This window comes from Narcine bancroftii, chromosome 1 (genome assembly GCF_036971445.1).
Source record: "Narcine bancroftii isolate sNarBan1 chromosome 1, sNarBan1.hap1, whole genome shotgun sequence".
Classification (NCBI taxonomy): Eukaryota; Metazoa; Chordata; class Chondrichthyes; order Torpediniformes; family Narcinidae; genus Narcine; species Narcine bancroftii.
The window spans coordinates 273,230,706-273,249,710 of NC_091469.1; the positions used below are offsets into that span (position 1 = coordinate 273,230,706).

At 40.1% G+C, this 19,005-nt stretch overlaps 1 protein-coding gene across 1 annotated transcript in view; it reads left to right on the forward strand.

Annotated features, from left to right (window-relative positions):
- Nucleotides 1-7,737: 7,737 nt before the first annotated feature.
- LOC138755780 (myeloperoxidase-like) overlaps nt 7,738-19,005 on the forward strand; it is a 41,979-nt gene continuing 30,711 nt past the window's right edge. Inside the window, exons 1-3 of the mRNA XM_069922421.1 lie at nt 7,738-8,009; nt 10,483-10,655; nt 12,523-12,802. The gene's annotated coding sequence lies outside the window, so the exon portion shown is untranslated. The remainder of the gene's footprint in view (nt 8,010-10,482; nt 10,656-12,522; nt 12,803-19,005) is intronic.

Here is a 19,005-nt window from a genome sequence, read left to right on the forward strand (position 1 = left end):
AAAGCAACAATTAGTTCAAAGTAAATGTTATAGTTTAAAAAATGAAATTTCTACTTTTATCCTTCCCTAATCAGGGCACTGAGGAGAATTACAATGCAATCAGATAATTCATCAAAGACAATTAAACCTGTGATATCTATTCTTTAATTAACACCAGAAGAGAAAGATAGTCAGATCTTTTCCTTATTGAAGTCAATGGTAGAAATCAAAACTATTTTATGGGCCAGAATTTGCTGCCTGTATGTTTCCTGTGCATATCAACCACCTATGTGCTAAGCAAAGAATTAACATTTCTGCATACACTGGTCTTTTCTTACTATTTAAATTCACTTCAGTCTAAAATGGAGAGTTACTATACAGTGGAAAGGCGTTGTAAGATGTAATATTATTACCCGAGTGACCTAGTACAAGATCTGGCCCATCTACAGCAGAAAACATACTTTGACAACTACCTTCACACCCCAGCATTACTCAATTGTCAAACACCTTGAACATTTGTGAATATCACTGATATTTAAAATACTCAATAATTTCCAAGATATCAAGAGAAGTAACTAAAAATTAAAAGGGTTGCATGGTTAGTGAAATTGTTAGTGTGACACTGTTGCAGTGCCAGCGACCAAGATTCAAATCTGGCGCCGTCTGTAAGGAATTTGGATGTTTTCCCCATGTCTTTGTGGGTTTCCTCTGGGGGCTCCAGTTTCCTCCCACCATTCAAAAACATAATAGGGGTTGAAGATCAATTGGCTTGTGGGCCAAAAGAGCCTGTTGTCATGCTGTATGCCTAAATGATATTAAAAATTGATGCTTACCCAGATTCCTCTCAGCACTCTTCTCCAGGAATGGAATACACATATATGATTAAACAGTGATAAAATATCATAAATACATTTTATGAAAATATTTGAAAATTCATTATATTTCAAGATACTGTAGTTATATAAGGGAATTATGTGACACAAAGTTCACCTTTTATCTGCATAAACTTTGTTTTGCAGTAATTATATCTTAAAATTGTAATCTGCTTAAAACTCACTCTTGAGCAACCAAACATTTGTTTTATAGTGTGTTTAATAGTGAAACTAGACCAATGTCATTCCCAAGTGATTTCCCTTGATTCCTTTGGAGAAGACAGGGTTATCAGGTTGGGGAGCACATTTACTGTGCCTGAGTAAATCAATTATACTTTTTTATTGTACATACCATGTGATTTTTACTGGACAGCTTTGTGATCTCATTCTGAAAACTCTCATTGATTCCAGAATTCAGCAGTAACACTGTGTAATGGAGTCAATGAAATCAGAAGTAACTAATGACCATCAGTCACTGTGGTGAAACGGCTATTGTATATGTGAATGACATGACCTTTTATGTTTGACCCTGCTTTCACTGGCTGCCTCCCCTTTATCCCCTAAAGGCTGTCATGTCACAAGCCTGCATCCAGTTCGAGTCCGGATCAGCAATACTTTGCAAAAGTTTGTAAGTCAAAGCAAACCCCCAAATCCAGCATCGCCACGATGCACACAGTGGACGAGTCCATCCCATTCCAGGTGGAGGGCGATGCATCGGACTTTTCCCTGGCTGCCACACTTAAACAGGTTGGCAGGCACGTGGCGTTTTTTTTCATGCACCCTCTAAGGCCCTGAGATCCGGCACTCCTCCATCGAGAAAGAGGCCCAGGCTATCATCGAAGCAGTACGGCACTGGAGGCATTACCTCGATGGTAAGCATTTTACCCTGCTGACTGACCAATGGGCAGGTGCCTTCATGTTCAACAACCAGCAGCAAAGTAAAATAAAAAATGACAAAATCCTGAGGTGGAGAACTGAGCTCTCCACCTACAATTATGACGTACTGCATTGGCCCGGAAAGCCTCTGTCTCGAGGGACGTGTGCCAGTGCGCAGATGACCAGTTGTGGATACTGCAAGATGGCCTCTGCCACCCCGGGATCACCCATTTCTTTTACTTCATCAAGGCCTGTAATCTCCCCTACTCCATTGAGGACATCAAGATGCTGACCAAAAATTGCTGAGTCTGCGCGGAGTGCAAACCGCGCTTCTACCAGCCCAACAGGTCACACCTGATCAAGGCCACTCACCCCTTTGAAAGTCTGAGTATGGACTTCAAAGGACCCCTATCTTCTACAAACCACAATGTGTACTTCATCAACATCATCAATGAATACGCGCAGTTCCTCTTTGCCATCCCCTGCCCAGACATGACTGGCAGCTACTGTCATGAAGGCTCTGAACAACCTGCCTCTAGCTGGACCACCAGCTATAACCCCAAAGGGAATGACCAGGTGGAGCGGGAGAACAGCACAGTCTGGAAGGCAGTGCTTCTGGCCCTAAAGTCCAAAGGCCTCCCTGTCTCCCACTGGCAAGAAATCCTAGAGGCCCTCCACCTTAGCCGGTCCCTCCTGTGTATGGCCACCGATACAGTTCTCGAGAAACTCTTTATGTTCCCCAGGAGATCGGCATTGGGAACCACCTTACCCACCTGGCTGATGTTCCCCAGGCCCGTCCTACTTCACAAGGATGTAAGGACCCTCAAGTCCAACCCTCTGGTCGAGAGGGTCCAGCTGCTCCACGCTAACCCACAGTACACCTAAATGGCATTCCCAGACAGATGCAAGGACACATTATCCATCCTGGACTGGGCACATGAGGAAGCATCTGGACTGCCCCCATTTCAACCAGCCAACAGGTATGCCCCCACCCCCCCAGCTCTCCAGGGCCTCAGTTCCCTATCCCCACCCTCCTGGCTCAACCATACCCCAGCCGGGCCAACCAAGGTGGAGCAGACAGAGCTGATGGAGACCACCACAGCCCACCAGATGGGGACACTCCAGTCAGAACATCAAAAGAGGCCACCAGACAGATTGAATTTATGAGGTCACCTGACCACAACCACACCCTTTACCTGGGAATTCTTTTAAAAGAGGCGATGAATGTGGTGAAACCACTTTTGTATATGTAAATAATATGACCTTTTATGTTTGACCCTGCTCTCACTGGTCGGCTCGTGACTCTTCCCCTTTATCACCCATAAAGATGGTCATGCCACAATCCTGCGCCCAGTTCGAGTCCGGGTCAGGGTGCGCCCACAACACAAGGGATGCCGTCCATCTTTTGCTAATAAAAGTCTTCAGTTCCAATAACTTCCAGTCTTTGTGCAATTGATCGTGCATCAGTCACATCAATAAACAAACAAAGCAGAAGTGAAGATTGACACTTCTGTTCAAATCCAGACCTTGTAGAAAGGCTCAGGCCAGAAATTTTGGCAATATATCTTTGCTTTTTTTAGACACTGAAAAGACTGGCTGAGCTCCTCCAGCATTTCTCTGTTTTTTTTAAATTACAGGTTACATGCCAAGCTATGGTACTCAAGCTTTCAAAGCTCAGCCTTATAAGATATGTGAAAATCAATAGGAAAATGGAATTAAGCTTATTATGTGTCCCAAAGTTCATAATTATAATATCCATAAAGCTCAGTAGCTCTGGGCAATATACGTTACTGAATTTTGAAATGGCAGATCTCTGACAAAACATTCATTTGCCCACTGCACACTATCTGTTTAGGTAACACCCAAACACCAGCACTTTCATTTTTCACCCACCTTGGCTTGTGGTGCCACCTATTGGTTACAAACAAGGATATCAAGCAATAAATTAAGTATTTGTGTCCCATTGCTCAAGACTTTCATTATTGTTTCAAATATTTTTTCTGCAATTAATGGTTTATGTGTAGACTTCTGAATTTATCTTTGTATCTCACAATTTTGAATTATCACACCAAGATCTCAGTTCCAAATATCAGATTTGCCAATTGGTATTAACAGCAAATTCTATTCTGTTATTTTTCATTGTTTCTCTCCATGATGAGACATAATCTCATGATCGTCTCAACAGCAAAATATGACAGGATATTGTTGAACAAAGGGGCACTGCTAATTAATGTCTCGCTGTTAAACTCGAGCACCCTTGTTGCATTTGTTTCCTTTGGGCTTCTCTAACCATTCTTACTTAGTGGCACAATTTGGAGTAGGATGATATGGGAAACAAGTGTTTTCAATTCCAGTTCTTGCACTTCCTCCTTCTCACAAGAGAGACAAGCTGAGAATTACAGAAGACTGATGTTCTTCCTGCCTTCCACAAATGTGAGAAAGTGTCAGCACGTGTGAGTTTGGGTGGCGTGGTTGGCATAGTGGCTAATGGAATGCTTTTACAGCACTGGGTTCGAAATCCGCACTGATTGTAAGGAGCTGGTATGTTCTCCTTGTGTCTGCATGGGTTTTCCCTGGGAGCTCCGGTTTCGTCCCACTGTTCGAAACGTACTGAGGGTGTAGGTAATTGGGTGTGAATTGGATGGCACGCTTTCATGGGCCGAAATAGCCCATTACCATGGTGTATGTCTAAATTTAATTGAAAATTTTAAATTTAGTATAAGCTGTAATAGTTGAAATATGTTCTTCAATATTTCTGTCTATCTTCCCAATAGAATGCCTAAGCATTTTGAAGTGTACTCATCTTGAGATCATGCTTCTTTTCATCATTAAAACTGGTGGATTCACTGCATTGTGAGCTGAGTTCATTATTGTTCACATCAGCATCCCCTCCATAGCTTCTTGCTGTAAAAACTACCTCTCTGTTAAGAAATCAGGCTACAATTGTTTTAACTGATTGCCTTGGCAAGCTGAGAACGTACCATTTTTTCAGTATTCCCAGATCTTAAATGGATAGATTTTGTGTTGGACACCTTTGTTTGTATCCATAATTGCAACTTGTTATGTATGTGTTTTTGAGTTTACTTTTGAGCTTCAGTCTTCGTCATTAATCTGTTATGAATTTTGCATGCACAAACAAATGCAAGATTCTGTGTGAATTAAATTATTTTCACTTAAGTTATTCACAACCTTGTCACAGTCTAAAAATGTGGCAAGAGTCAGTGCTATTGAATCAATGTCCTTGCTGAACTTCTGATTCCTAGATCTAAACTTGTAACTCTCCACAGTTTTTAATAGTTTCATGTTGAAGCAATTCTGTGATCTTCCACTGAGCCAAATATCTCTTGCTTGCCATGGAATCAAAGGATTCACAATATAGAGTATTTTTCACAAGAAGTTTCAAGTAGAAGAATAGGTTTCCTAAGTTCCTATTTAGCATTGTTTGGTGCAAGCACATTTTCCCCATTATCAACCACTTCTATATTATTTTCTGAACAAAACATTTTGATGCATTCATTGTGAACCAACAGACTCACACACCCAATGATAAGGCTTCCAATATAAGACTGAGAAGCCTCATGGTCATGTTCCCATTCTTGTACTAATCCACAATGCGGCTAATTTTCTTGCCTTTTTATCAGATTGTTGTTGCTTTGGGAATGGAAGTGATACTTGCACAAGGTCAGAGTTAAGACAAGTGCTCGCAATTTAAATTTATGTGGATCTCTGCATGCATTTCTTCATTTGACCCAAACAATAGGGTTTAATACTTTTTTTTAAACAAATATATGGGTCGACACAAATATTGAGGGCCGAAAGGCCTGTACTGTGCTGTAGTGTTCTATAATACATACTATAAGGGGAAACACAAAGAGACAGATTTGGCTTATTCCTTTCTAACTGCACAGCGCATGTCACACATGCACAGATTCATTTACATGTGTCACAGAAGTAAGGGAGAGTGATGAGTAAAGGGTAGAGGACAAAACAGGAGATCAATATATCATATAAAGGAGAGAATGGAAAGGGGAGAATACATTATTAAAATAGGAGAGAGACAAGGGCAGAGATTTATCCAAAAATAACTCTGGAAATTATAGACTGATAAGCCTGACATCAGTAATAGGTAAGTTATTGGAAGGTATTCAAAGTAATTAGATATACAAGTACAGGTATTTGGATAGTCAGGGACTGATTAGGACAGCTTTGTGCATGGTAGATCATGTTTAACAAATTTATAGAGTTTTTTTTTAGGAGGTTACCAGGAAAGTTGATAAAGGAAAGGGAGTGAATGCTGTCTACATGGGCTTTAGTAAGGTTTTTGATAAGGTCCCACATGGGAGGTTAGTTAGGAAGATTCACTTGCTCAGTATTCATGGTGAGATAGTAGAATGGATTCAATATTAGCTATACAGGTGAAGCCAGAGAGTGGTGGTGGATGATTGCCTCACTGACTGGAGGCCTGTGATTCATGGTGTGCCTCAAAGATCGATGATGGGTCTATTGTTGTTTGTTACCCATACCAATGATCTAGATGATAATGTGGTAAATTGGATCAGCAAGTTTGCAGATGATACAAAGATTGGGGTGCAGTGGACAGAGAGGAAAGCTTTCAGCGGGATCTGGACCAGCTGGAAAAATGGGGTGCAAAATGGCAGATGGTATTTAATACAGACAAATATGTGGTTACACTTTGGAAATACACACCAAGGTAGAACATAAACAGTAGATGGTAGAGCATTAAGGAGTGTGGTAGAACAGAAGGATATGGGAATTGTTAGGTCTGCTTTGTTCATGAATGAGTGAGACAAACACCAGACTGAGTCGAAATCAGGGTTCTTTGTTCTTTATTACCGGATTGTAACACTTGCGACTAACAATGTTAGTCGGAGAATGCATTCTGCCGTTATCAGCAAAATGGTGATTTTTTATACCCTTGGATACATGCTTAGAACATCATCATATCATTACTTGTCCAATGACTAAAACTGTTGCTATCCTTTCCCTGCTAGCTTCCTGCCTCTCAATCCATCAATGTCTCTCTTATCTTGTAAGTACAAGGATGCATTCACATCTTGTTACAGCCCTGTACAGGGTAACTCCTTACACATTCCCATCTCATGATGTTTTACCTTACAGAATACAGATAGAAAATTCCCTGAAAATGATTCCCAATACTTTAGAGGGTGTCAGTAATAGGCTTCAATGACTACCACCCAGTGATGCTGACCTCTACCATTATGAAATGCTTCAAGTGTCTGGAGATGGAATGTATCAATGCACACCTCCCAGAGACACTGGACCCATTTCAATTTCAAAGAGAATCATTCCATTGATGATGCTATAGCTTTGTCCCTCCACTCCATCCAGACTCACCTGGAAAACAACACCTCACACATCAGTCTGCTTTTCTAATTTAATTTTTGATTTAATTTAGACATACAGCATGATAACAGACCATTTCTGCCCACAAGTCCGTGTCGTCAATTTACACCCAATTAACCTTCACCCCCGGAACGTTTCAAATGGTGAGAGGAAACCAAAGCCCCCAGGGAAAGCCCATGCTGACACAGGGAGAACGTACAAACTCCTTGCAGACAATGCAGGATTCAAAACTTGGCCCTGATTACTAGCACAGTAGCTGGCACTAACACTATGCCAACCGTGCTGCCCCTACACCAACTGTGCCACTACCTCATTGACCAGCTTGGCGTTTAATACAATTATGCCTCAGAGACTGGTGGAGAAGCTGTCCTCTCTAGGTCTCAACACCCCTCTCTGTAACTGGATTCTGGACTTTCTAACAGAAAGAGCACAGCCTGTGTGGGTTGGTAGCAGAACGTCAAGCACAGTTACGCTGAACACTGATGTAGGGCTGGCAGGGCTGTGTGGTCAGCCCACTCCTGTACACTCTACTGACCCACAACTGCATCGCCAGATCTAGCTCCAACAGTGTCATCAAGTTTGCAGATGACACAACAGTAGTTGGCCTCATTAGCAACAATGATGAGTCACATGACAGACACAAGGTAGAAAATGTTGTGATATTATGTGAGAGTAACAACCTGAGTCTCAACATAGACAAGACAAAGAAGATGATTGAGGACTTCAAGAGGATTAGGGATCACCACCCTCTACTACACATTATAGTTTAGCAGTGGAGAGAGTCGAGAGAACCAACTTCTTTGAAGTTCACTTTACAAGTGAACTATCTTGGACTCATAACATCTCCTCATTTGTCAGGAAGGCACAATAACGATGGCACTTTCTGAGAAGAGTGAGGTGGGTAATGCTGCCAGCCACTATTCTGTTAACTTTCTACAGGAGCTCTATCAAGAGTGTCCTGGCCACTGTATCACAGTATAATACAGTTGCTGTACGGTAGAGAATCGGACCAGAGGACAATCCACAGGACCATAATAGCTTCAGAGAGGATCACTGGGGTCTCCCTCCCCCCATCAATGTGTTTTACCGGGATTGTTGTTTAAAGAGCGCTCGCAATATCTATGATGACCCCTACTACCCCACACACATCATCTTCTAGCTACTCTAGTCAAGAAAGAGGTACAGAAGTATCAGAGCCAGATGCTGCAGGATGAAGAACAGCTTCTTCTCACAGGCAATGAGTCTGCTGAATGACTGATGAACTGCTAAAAGAACTCCCCATGACTCTCCTGTTTATTAATAATATTTTTTAAATGTATGTATATAGGTTCTATGTAAATGTATTGTTTGTGTGTTATGTGCTTGTACTGTTTCATACTGTGAACTGGAGAACGCTGAATTGTTGGAATGTACTGTTAAAATCGGATGATAAATAAACTTGAACTTCAAAGTGGCATCACAGGTAGATAGGGTTGTAATGATAGCTTATGGCACATGAGCCTTCATAAATAAAGTATTGAGTAAAGAAGCTGGGATGCTATGGTAAAGTTGTATAAGACAGTGGTGAGGCCATATTTGGAGTATTGTGTGTACAATTTTCATCACCTAACTACAGGAAAGATTTCAATAAAATTGAAAGGGGGCAGAGAAGATTTACTAGGATGCTGCCGGGACTTGAGGAACTAAGTGACAGGAAAAAGTTAAATAGGTTAGGACTTTATTCTCTGGAGCATTGAAGAATGAGGGGAGATGTGATAGAGGCAATCAAAATTATGATGGGTATAGATAAAGTAAATGCAATTAGGTTAGGTGAAATACAAGCTAGAGGAATGCGTTAAGGATGAAAAGGGAAAGTTTAGGGGGAATATGAGGGGAATTTTTTTCACACAGAGAGTGGTGGGAGTGAGGGAACAAGCTGACAGCTGAAGTGGTGAATGTGGCTCAATTTTAACATTTAAGAAAAAATTGGACAGGGGCATGGATGGGAGGGGTTTGGAGGGATATGGAATGGGTGCAGGTCAATAATAGTAATACTTCAGCACAGACTTGTAGGGCAAAAGTGCTTGTTTTTCTGTGTTATTACACCTTATGGTTCTAACAGAGCCAGCTGGGCTGTTGAAAGTATATAGTACTTTCACTACTCATCAGTACACTGCACCTGCGAGATCTGATCAGCTAGAAATTTGAAGTGTTATTGTATTCATAAGCTGTGTCTAAATGTGCTCCAGTAATGTCATTATATGCTCATTTAAAATACAGGTTAATATCAATCCTTGGCTCTAGACTACATTGTTCACCAAAACTATTTCTCTGTCTCGTGTCTGAAGGTCACTATTTGATCCATATCTTTACAACTTTTTTTTTACAAGGTAACCTTGATTAGAGAGAGGGGATACATTCAATTTAGTTTTTTTTTAGTTTCTAAAAAAAGTTTATTCTTTTTTTTTAGATTAAATATGGGTTTAAATATGGTTGTCATAGATAATATCATTAGACAGAATTTATCCTTTGTTTAGATCAAAAGATTGCCTGATGTACTTTTACGTATTTTCTATCCAAAATTATTTTTAAACAAATATTGTTGTTAATAATTAAGGATAGGTTTTCAATTTACATTTATATTTAGTTTGTGATATGTATATGATATGACCTGTTATCTGTTTTATTATATGATTTATATGTTAAACTCAATAAAAAATATTTTAAAAAAGAAATGGCCATTTCTGTCAGACATCCATCTGTGAATTTGACTCATTTTTAGTGTAGCATAGCCTCTGGGCATAACTCAAAGCTCTACTATTAGCAAAACTCAACTCAGGCAGAGGAGTATAATGTGCTGTCACATTTACTCACTTGGTCTCACCCTATCAGAGAAATTGTCTTTGTTCTACCCATTGCTCTTCCATCATCTGCTATTTAATATTAACTTGTTTTTTTTTAAATTTTTCCCAGTTCTGATGAAGGGAATCAGACCTAAAGCATTGCACCTGTTTCCCAATCCACAAATACTGCCTGACCTGTTGAATATTTCCAGTATTTTTGGGTTTTATTTCAGATTTCTCAAGCACCTGCAGTTTAAAAAATAAAATCAATGAAAATATCAGTATTTTTCCATTTACTTTTTAGTTGGGGGCCATTAAGGTTTCAATGATTTTTCAAAACTTTTTTTATTATTTTCAAGAACAACTAGAATTACGACCATGATCCTTTTCCCCACGTTAGGAAAAAAGGACATTTGGCTTACGTTAATATAATCCATTGTTGAGGGTTGAAAATGCATTAACTATCTCTTTTATGATGCAGGATTTTAGGATAATTTCTGATAATCTGTCTTTTCATTCCACTTGCCTTAAAATTCCTTCCACTTTAGCAAGGTACCACCAGCAGACCTGTCACTACAAATGCCTGGTGTCTCTATAGGGAGTCTTCTGGCTTAACAACTCAATCTTGCTGCTGGAAAACTGGGAGAGACCAGGGCAGAGCCAGGTTCTAAAGTTAGGGGAAGCAAGCATGTAAAAAAGGCGCCACGACACATACCAGATGGTAAGCAAGTGGTTGACTGGTGGGCTGCACTGATTTTTCAGCGGCGTCGGACTGGGGGTGAGGGGGTGGAGGGTGGCAGAGTTGTCAGATGAGGGAGTGGTGGCATAAAACTGGGGGGTGGTGGTGGCAGCATTGTCAAACCAGGGAGGGAGCGGACGGCAGTGGATCGGGGACGTGGAAAGGCACCACTTTTGAAAAATGTACTCGGGGAGCAGTTGCTCCCCCTGCACACCCCTCAGCCCATCCCCCTCCCCACCAAGCTACACCACTGGGAGAGGCATTCCCAATAACAAGGAACTCATCACCAATGCAAATAGTCAGTTCAAAGCATAAGAGATGGACAGTTTGGAAATACAACTTAGAAGTTGCAACCATTCAGTCATCGTAACAGTTGTCGCATTCTCCATTCTTAAACAATCACCCATTCACAACTTGGGCCAACCACAACCATAAGGCCAAATATAAAGAAGGAGCAGGATGCTGCAAAGGAAGGGCTGGTGAGATGGAATTTGTTCTAACAGATTTGAAAATGTAGAGGGAAAGGAGGTAAAGGTGAAGTCTGGCCCCACCCCACCACTGTCAGATTTCCACAGAGATTCTACCACATGTATCTCTGCCACAACTTCCATGGAACGTTTTCTCTTTCATTCCTATATTCCATCGGGTGAGAAATTGTTGAGTGAGAGTGTCAGACTACACTGGAGCTGGGGAAGTAGAAGCCAGTGAAGATGTACCATCAAAGGAACACAAAAAGAAAGTTGTTATTGTTTTGGATCAAAAGATTGGATCTCAAAAGCTTGCCTGAGAAAAAGGCTCAGTCTCTGAGGGTGTGCAGCTTGGGAGAGTCGCACATCGAGATTATACATTATCATTTATGCCTGGATTAAGGAAGAATGTTAGAACCTCATTGAAGCACTTGTCTAAGGACGTTAAGACAACTAAGAGAAATATAACCACAAATGGTTTGCATATTATTTGAAAAGTTAAAGAATGTTTACGTGACTGATGGAATTATAAACACACAGGAAATTATACATTTAGTCTGGCCAAAAAGGCACATCAGGTTGTAGCCTTTACTACACTGTTGGCCAGAAGAGTCATTTCATTTAAATGGAAAGATCCTAATTCACCTACTTTGATGCAATGGCTCTCTCAAGTTAAGTCATGTTTAAGTTTATAAAAAATTAGAAGTTGTACTTTTGATATCTCTGTTAAGTTTGAAGAGACTTTTTATATGTTCATTTGTATTTTGACTTTATCTTCCAGACTGTTTTGAATTTCTGCTGTTTTTTATTGGCAAAGACCAGATAATAGTTTGTATTGATCTGTTGTAGTGAACCCTAAGTTTAGGCCAGGGACGGCGCCAAGGGGGAACATCACGGGCATTGCCCCCCCCAACACAATCGCGACCAGCCATCAGGCCTGACCCCACCCCTTCCCGCATCACTAGCATCTAGGTTTGCACATGTTTCTGTCCCCAGACGTGTCACTAGCGTGTGTCAAGCATCAGTAACGTCAAGTGATGCCTGATGCAATAAAAGGAGTGCCCTCATGTCCTACATCAGAGGGGTGGATGGTGTTATTCACAGGTAGATCCTGGCTAGCACCCCAACCTCCCACTCCTGCTGAATGAGCCTCCCCAACACTTGCTCTGGCGTCGACCCTGGTTTAGGTTTCCCAGCCTCTCGTTGTTGTTGCTGTTTTTATTTATATTTTGGTAGGTTTAGATGGGGTTTTAATAACTTTTTTTTCTTTTTTGAGTATTCCAAATTGAGCAGAATGGGATAATATTGTTCAATATGTTATAATGTTTTACGTTGTATTATGTATTGCAATATATTGATATTTCTGTTTTTACTATTCCAAGATTCCACCCTGCTCCAGCTCCCTCAACAGCCCCTAAGGCTAGAGCTGGATGAGGTCCTCACCCAGGATGAGACATATAAGGCAATTGAACAACTGAAAAGTGGCAAAGCAGCAGGTATGGATGGAATCCCCCCAGAGGTCTGGAAGGCTGGCGGCAAAACTCTGCATGTCAAACTGCATGAGTTTTTCAAGCTTTGTTGGGATCAAGGAAAACTGCCTCAGGACCTTCGTGATGCCATCATCATCACCCTGTATATTCTGGGATAGTTAGAATTTTTAAGGTGAGTAATGGCAGTGATGAATAGAATAGACTGGTTAACATTCAGAACGCTTCAATAATCAGTTGTGACTCGCAGGGATGAGGGTGGTAGTCAATAACAATGCAGTATACAAGGGGACAGATCTCTGGGAGCACCTCCTCTGACTTCAATACGACTGAGTGCCCAGATAAAAGAATAACAGCAGGAGATTTCTCTCCACACATTTGGTGCTATCAAACCAAAGATCAATTTCTTACTTCTTTTCTTGCCACATCTTGGTACTTTTGATACTTTTCTTTTGATAATTAGTTTGTTCCCCACCCCCCCTCCCCACACTTTTTAGCCAGGTATGTTTCTGTAACCACAATAAAACTCTATAGCTTTCACCAACAGTTTTAATAAAATCAATTTCTGTGGCGTTTAAAATATTCTTCTGAATTGGAGTAATAGTGATGTGTGAAACACAGATAATTCCACACAATTATTACTTTTTCTTTACGTTTCAAGAAGGCACCTTTGATGTTGAATGGCAGAATATTTTGTACAATGCCTTTCATTCTGGTTGCAGGGGAGTGTGTGGCAGCTCTTGTAGTTTGTTGGAATAGTTTTTCTTTGATGTTGGGTGCGGGGCCAAGCCTCTGAGAAGCATGCTGCCTTCATTTAGTACTTGTGCACAAGACGTTGGAGCTGTGTTGAGCCTGATGACTTACTCAACCTATCCTCACCTCTTATTAGGATTCATGTCAATGGCATTCATCTTCTAGTCCCTGTTGACAAGCTTCTGGATATGGGCCATAATTCACAGGTCAAGGAACAGGTAAAGTGGAGGAGAATATAGAACCATTAAATTACCTCCACAAATACCTCAATAAGTAGCTATTTCATTAGGGTTACACCTAATTTAAGAACTCAACAATAATTGTATAATTGAAGTAATTTAGACATTTTATGTTCAAACATCCCAACATAGAGGCTTCTCTATGATCCTTAACAATTTTTAACACTCAGAAAAATTATCAAGTCTTCCTGATTACTGCAAACACTAGTTAATTAAAGTTCTTCAAGAAGGTAACTTACATCCCCCCGCTCTGTATGGTAAGTACATGATTTCACTATGAAATGTAGTGCTGCCAATACCAATAAATAAATAGCAACACCGTAAGGGAAAAATAGGACAAAAAGGAAGCAGTGGGCATCAGATCAGATCAAAACTTAAGCAATTCCAGCTCAGTCACCTTGCACAGTCCTCCTCACCACTATCTGGAGATCAGTGTGAGCTGTCCCATTGACCAATCATCCTCACACAGGCACATCTTTCAGCCAACATTCTAAACCATTTCTATGCCTATTCCTGACCATTCAAAGAATGGTTGGACAGACATGATTCTGGAGTTCTTTGACAATGCAGATCCATGGCTGCAAAGTAAAAAAAAAACCCTCCATGATCAACATTTATTGTCCTCTCACTCAAAATGTTAACGCTGCTCCATGTTGAAGGTTTGGTGGAAAGGCTGAGCACATTAAAGCATAGGGCATATTCGAGAGAGTGGACTTAGGTGGCTCCTAACCTGGGTATTGAAAGGAAATAAAAGAACATGAGAAAGCAACATGAAATGAAATAAAAATAATCCTATATAGGATTGTAAAAATGAACTCTGTACCCTATGCCACGTTCAAATACATGGAATCCTCAGCAACACCACTTATCAAAGAAGAAAGGCATCTCCCCGACCTTCAATCTATCAATGCCCAAACCACACATTTGAATATAGAGGACTAGAAATGTTTTTGAAGTTAGTATGAATGAGGGTATTATTTCAGAGCAGTTGAAGCTTTGTTCTCAAGTAAGGAGTCTGCCAATACAACAACCAAATCCAACAGATAAAAAGCGGACTGATCCTCACTGAACAAACATGTAGGGATCACTCAAGGCATTCGCATGCAGCTGAAGAATTCAAGATTATCCCAGGAAATCCAGAGACAGTGCTCAGAATTTTCCAGAACTGGGAAACTGAATACAATTCAAAGTTTCAGCATCAAAGTGAAAAAATTCCATCATTGGGCTTGGAAGCATCAACTTCAATTAGTGAGAGTTCAGACACGGAAAGTTCAAGTTTCATCACAAACTGGGATAAACAACTAGGAACTGCTGCATCCTGCATGGGAAAGAATGGTAAGGAAGTTTCAATATGCTTCGAAATTTTTAAAATTTGTTTAATAATTTTCACAGCTATTCCAAAGCACTTTATACCCAATAAAGTGCATTCGAAAAGTGGTAACTATGATAAAAGAGGAACAAAACAACCCATTAACTGATTTTAATCTGTGAAGGAAGGAACTCTCTTTGTTAAAAAATGCTTTAAATAAACTATTTTCAAACCAGAGTCAGTTTGGATTTATTGTTTAAATAGATCAAAATGTGGATTTTTAGTATTTCATGCCTCATCTCTGACAGCTGAGTCCTTTCCGAGTGTCCTCATCTGTTTATAGCTCCTATCTCTCCCCGTCCCGGTTTTCCATTTTCCCCAAGTTTCGCCAAAGGCTGATTTTCAAATTTGCTTGGTATTTATTAGTTTGGAGGAGTAGTCTTCCATTGGAGAGGCCACTAGCTACGTTGGCCCCTCTCCACATCAGCCCCAGCTTCATCTACTTTTCTGGGCACAGAATTATTGAGATGATTCATGGACGGCTCTGAAAAGTCCCATCACCTTCTCAATGCTGTAATGGGTCATTTTCATTCCATGTGTTCCTCGTTTGAAGAGCTGTAATATCTTCTGTAAAATGGCTGTGAGAATAGTGCTTATATGTGTTATCTATCATCTGGATTGTGACATTTTATCTCCGCTTTATATCTGGAAGACTTCTTCAAATAAAACTATTTTGAACAAATAGAACTGGTTGGTGAAATGTTAAAATGAAGAACAAAGCTGATGAAAATTAAGATTATTAAAAAGCAGCAATATTGTAAGAATAATAATCCACATAGTCTTTAATGCAAAATTTCTAATTTGACTTATTTTCTGTTTCACAAGAAAAACAAATGAACTCAAATGATCCAGTTTAAACACAAGCAGCAGGCAAGCAGACCATGGGTTAACTATTAACCCATCCTTCATTGCAGCTCATTTCTGCATAATACATGATATAATGAGCTGAAATATATAATATGTACGATAATACATTATGCCTACTTAAAGTTGTCAAGTCCGCTGATATGGCAAAGGATGATATAATTGTTGTCTGAATCCAAGTTATGGAAAACAACCAAAAATCCTACCACCACCTGACATTTTGTGAAATTTACAAATACATCATTGTTTCTCAATTTGTCCCATGAAAATCAATGATTAAAAAGATGAAGCAATGGTTTATTACCAAAAATTTGTAGGATTTCTTAGGTTATTATCACAAAGTGCCAGTGCTATTGAAAGAAATATTCACTTTTTATCTCAGCTCTTCAAAAATGCTCTCAACTATTAGGCAACATTTTCTTCAAGTAGATAATCATCTAGACTCATTTAAGGTGTACCATGAACTGTACTGCAGACTGGGGAACTATCAGTCATTGTCAGTGCCATAACTATGTGCTTTCCATTTCCAAATAGACGTGCTCCTTATTCCTGACTTAAAAATCATGTATTATTTTCATGCCTTCACTTAACAAAGAACCTTTTCCTTTCAATGTAATTCATGGAATCATTGTTGCCAGTGCACTTGCCTAAATAGACATCCCTTATAATTCCTAGAATGCAACATTTACTGCCCAAGTGGTCATACTATCACATGTGTATAATTAGCATGGAAAGGTGATCAACTAAGAAGTTAAACTGGTAATTTTAAGGATGACAAACTATTACTAATGCGATGAAACTATAACTAATGGGATGCAGCAGGAATCAGTGGGCCTCAGTCCACAGTTAGTTTTTTTTTACTAACTGTGGACCACCTAGAAAAGACCCACAGACTATCTGTGCAGGCAGGGGTGGGCTGGCAACCTCAAGCCTTTCCCACATCACCAGCAGGGTTTTTGTTTATTCTTGCTAGGAATTTTTTCTGAGAATTTTGTTTCTTTTGTCATCAAATATACAACTTTATTTTACTTCTTTATGTCAATAATATTTGTTTTTGCCATGTTGCCACAGACCAGTAATAACAAACCCATGGATCACCAATGGTCCCTGGGAATATTTGCACTGCATCCATTGACAGTCCTGTAGTTCCATCTTATGCAATGTAGCCAGCAGATCCAGTTGAGAAACACTACGGAAGTAAAAACAGAAGACCTCATCCAAAGTCATTCTCAGTTTATGAGAGCCCCCCGAGTGGCCAGTAACTGCAACAGTCATTACAACAAACTGTAAAAATTGATGGCAAATGATTAAGAGGGTCTCCAAATAGAGCTTTGGAAGAATAGTATAAAACAAATCACAAAATCAAGGAAGGAGATCTTTCAATAGATGACCAAGTTTCATTGAAGGTGTAGAAAAGTAGTTTTAAGCAGATTCAAAGAGCAAGATGTAGAGATGGGATAATGTTTAGTGACGGAGTAACAAAACTCAGGACCTCGGCAGTTGAAGAATTTGCACTGACAGAGGACTGATTAAAATCAAGGATTTTGGAGGACAAAGATTTCATTGTGTCAAGACTGGAGGAAAATACAAAGCAGGCTTGAAAACTATACCAATGTATACTCATTTATGTTCAGCCAAGTGTAGTTTTAAAAAACATTGTGTGCACCCACAAATCAAGTGGTGTTACTACATACACAGAGAAACCTCCTTCCTCTACATCGGAGAGACTGGACGCAGTCTGGAGATAGTTTTATTGAGCACTTTTACTCTATCTGCAGTAATAACTGGGACTGACTAGTGGCCAATCATTTTAATACACACACCATTCCCAAAATGACTTGTCTGTCCATGGCTTCATTCATTGCCATACTGAGGCTATGGGCAAATTGGAAGAGCAACACCCAATATTCCTTCTGGGGCACTGTCCAACCAGACGCCATTAATGCCCTTCCCCATGTTTCACTCTCTCTTTCCCTATCCCACTGTCTCCTTTCCTCCAGATCCCCACTCCTTCCCTCTCCATTCAGAGGGCTATCCCTTCCCCATTACTTTTCTGCCCTCCCACCTATATCCACCTATGACCTCTTAACTGTTAGTCTCCCCCCCTCTCCTTTCCACACCTTTTTATTCAAGCACCTGCCTGTTTTTTGCTCACACCTTGACAAAGAGCTCAGGCCCAAAATATTTGTTACTCTTTACTTCTTATAGATGTTAATTGGCCTGCTGAGTCTCTCCAGCATATTTGTGTATTTCACCCCTACAGTGTCTGCAGACTTTCCTGTTTAACCTCTTTGACCCCTAATAGTTTAATATTATTAGTTGTATTGCGTATGGTCCTCCTCACCATGCCAGGCTCATTATTAAATTCCATTGATGTGGACAGTATATTGGACTTTCTCTTTGTTCCATCATTCTCAACCATGCCTGACAGCTTCCAAACATCTTAAACATAAACCTATTGATAGACTAATAAAGACTATATAATCTGCATTCCTTTTCTATGTTTGAAATTTCTGGAATTTAATCAGAAAGTCCCATTTAGTTGAGCAATCTGGCATTCTACCAAAGTTAGATTTCTAACTAAAACTCTACACAGATACCTGTGCAAATAGTTAGCTAATCCTTTGATTGTCCTCAAGTTACATACCTCCATCACCTGACTGAACCTTCTTGAATTCCATTCTGTAGAGATTTTATCCAACTCCACCTATTCATGGCACCAAATCTTACCCACGACATACACAGCTTGTTCCATCAATTATCCCCTCCATGCCTTTTATGTTCCCCATTCTTCACTGATTCCCCCCTCATCTTCAAACCAGGGCAGATAATCTCATCTTAAAAACCCCACAAACTACTTCTCCCATAATCTTCATGGTTTCGGATCATTCAGCTTTGCCTTGTCAGACCTATTCGTGCCAATTCCAATCTTTTGGCTATTGTTTGCACTGTTCCATCCCCTAAATTTTCCAATACTCACTTGTTTAAGCTACCCCATTTTGGTTTCTGGCGTGTCAACATCACTTCAATCAGTAATCAAATCCTCAAACTCCTTGATTTGGCATCTTTCACATATTGTCAAGAACTCCTTTCTCAATCATCTCACATGGACTGTGTGCATGTCTAATATTAGCCTGCACCTGTTTCTTTGTT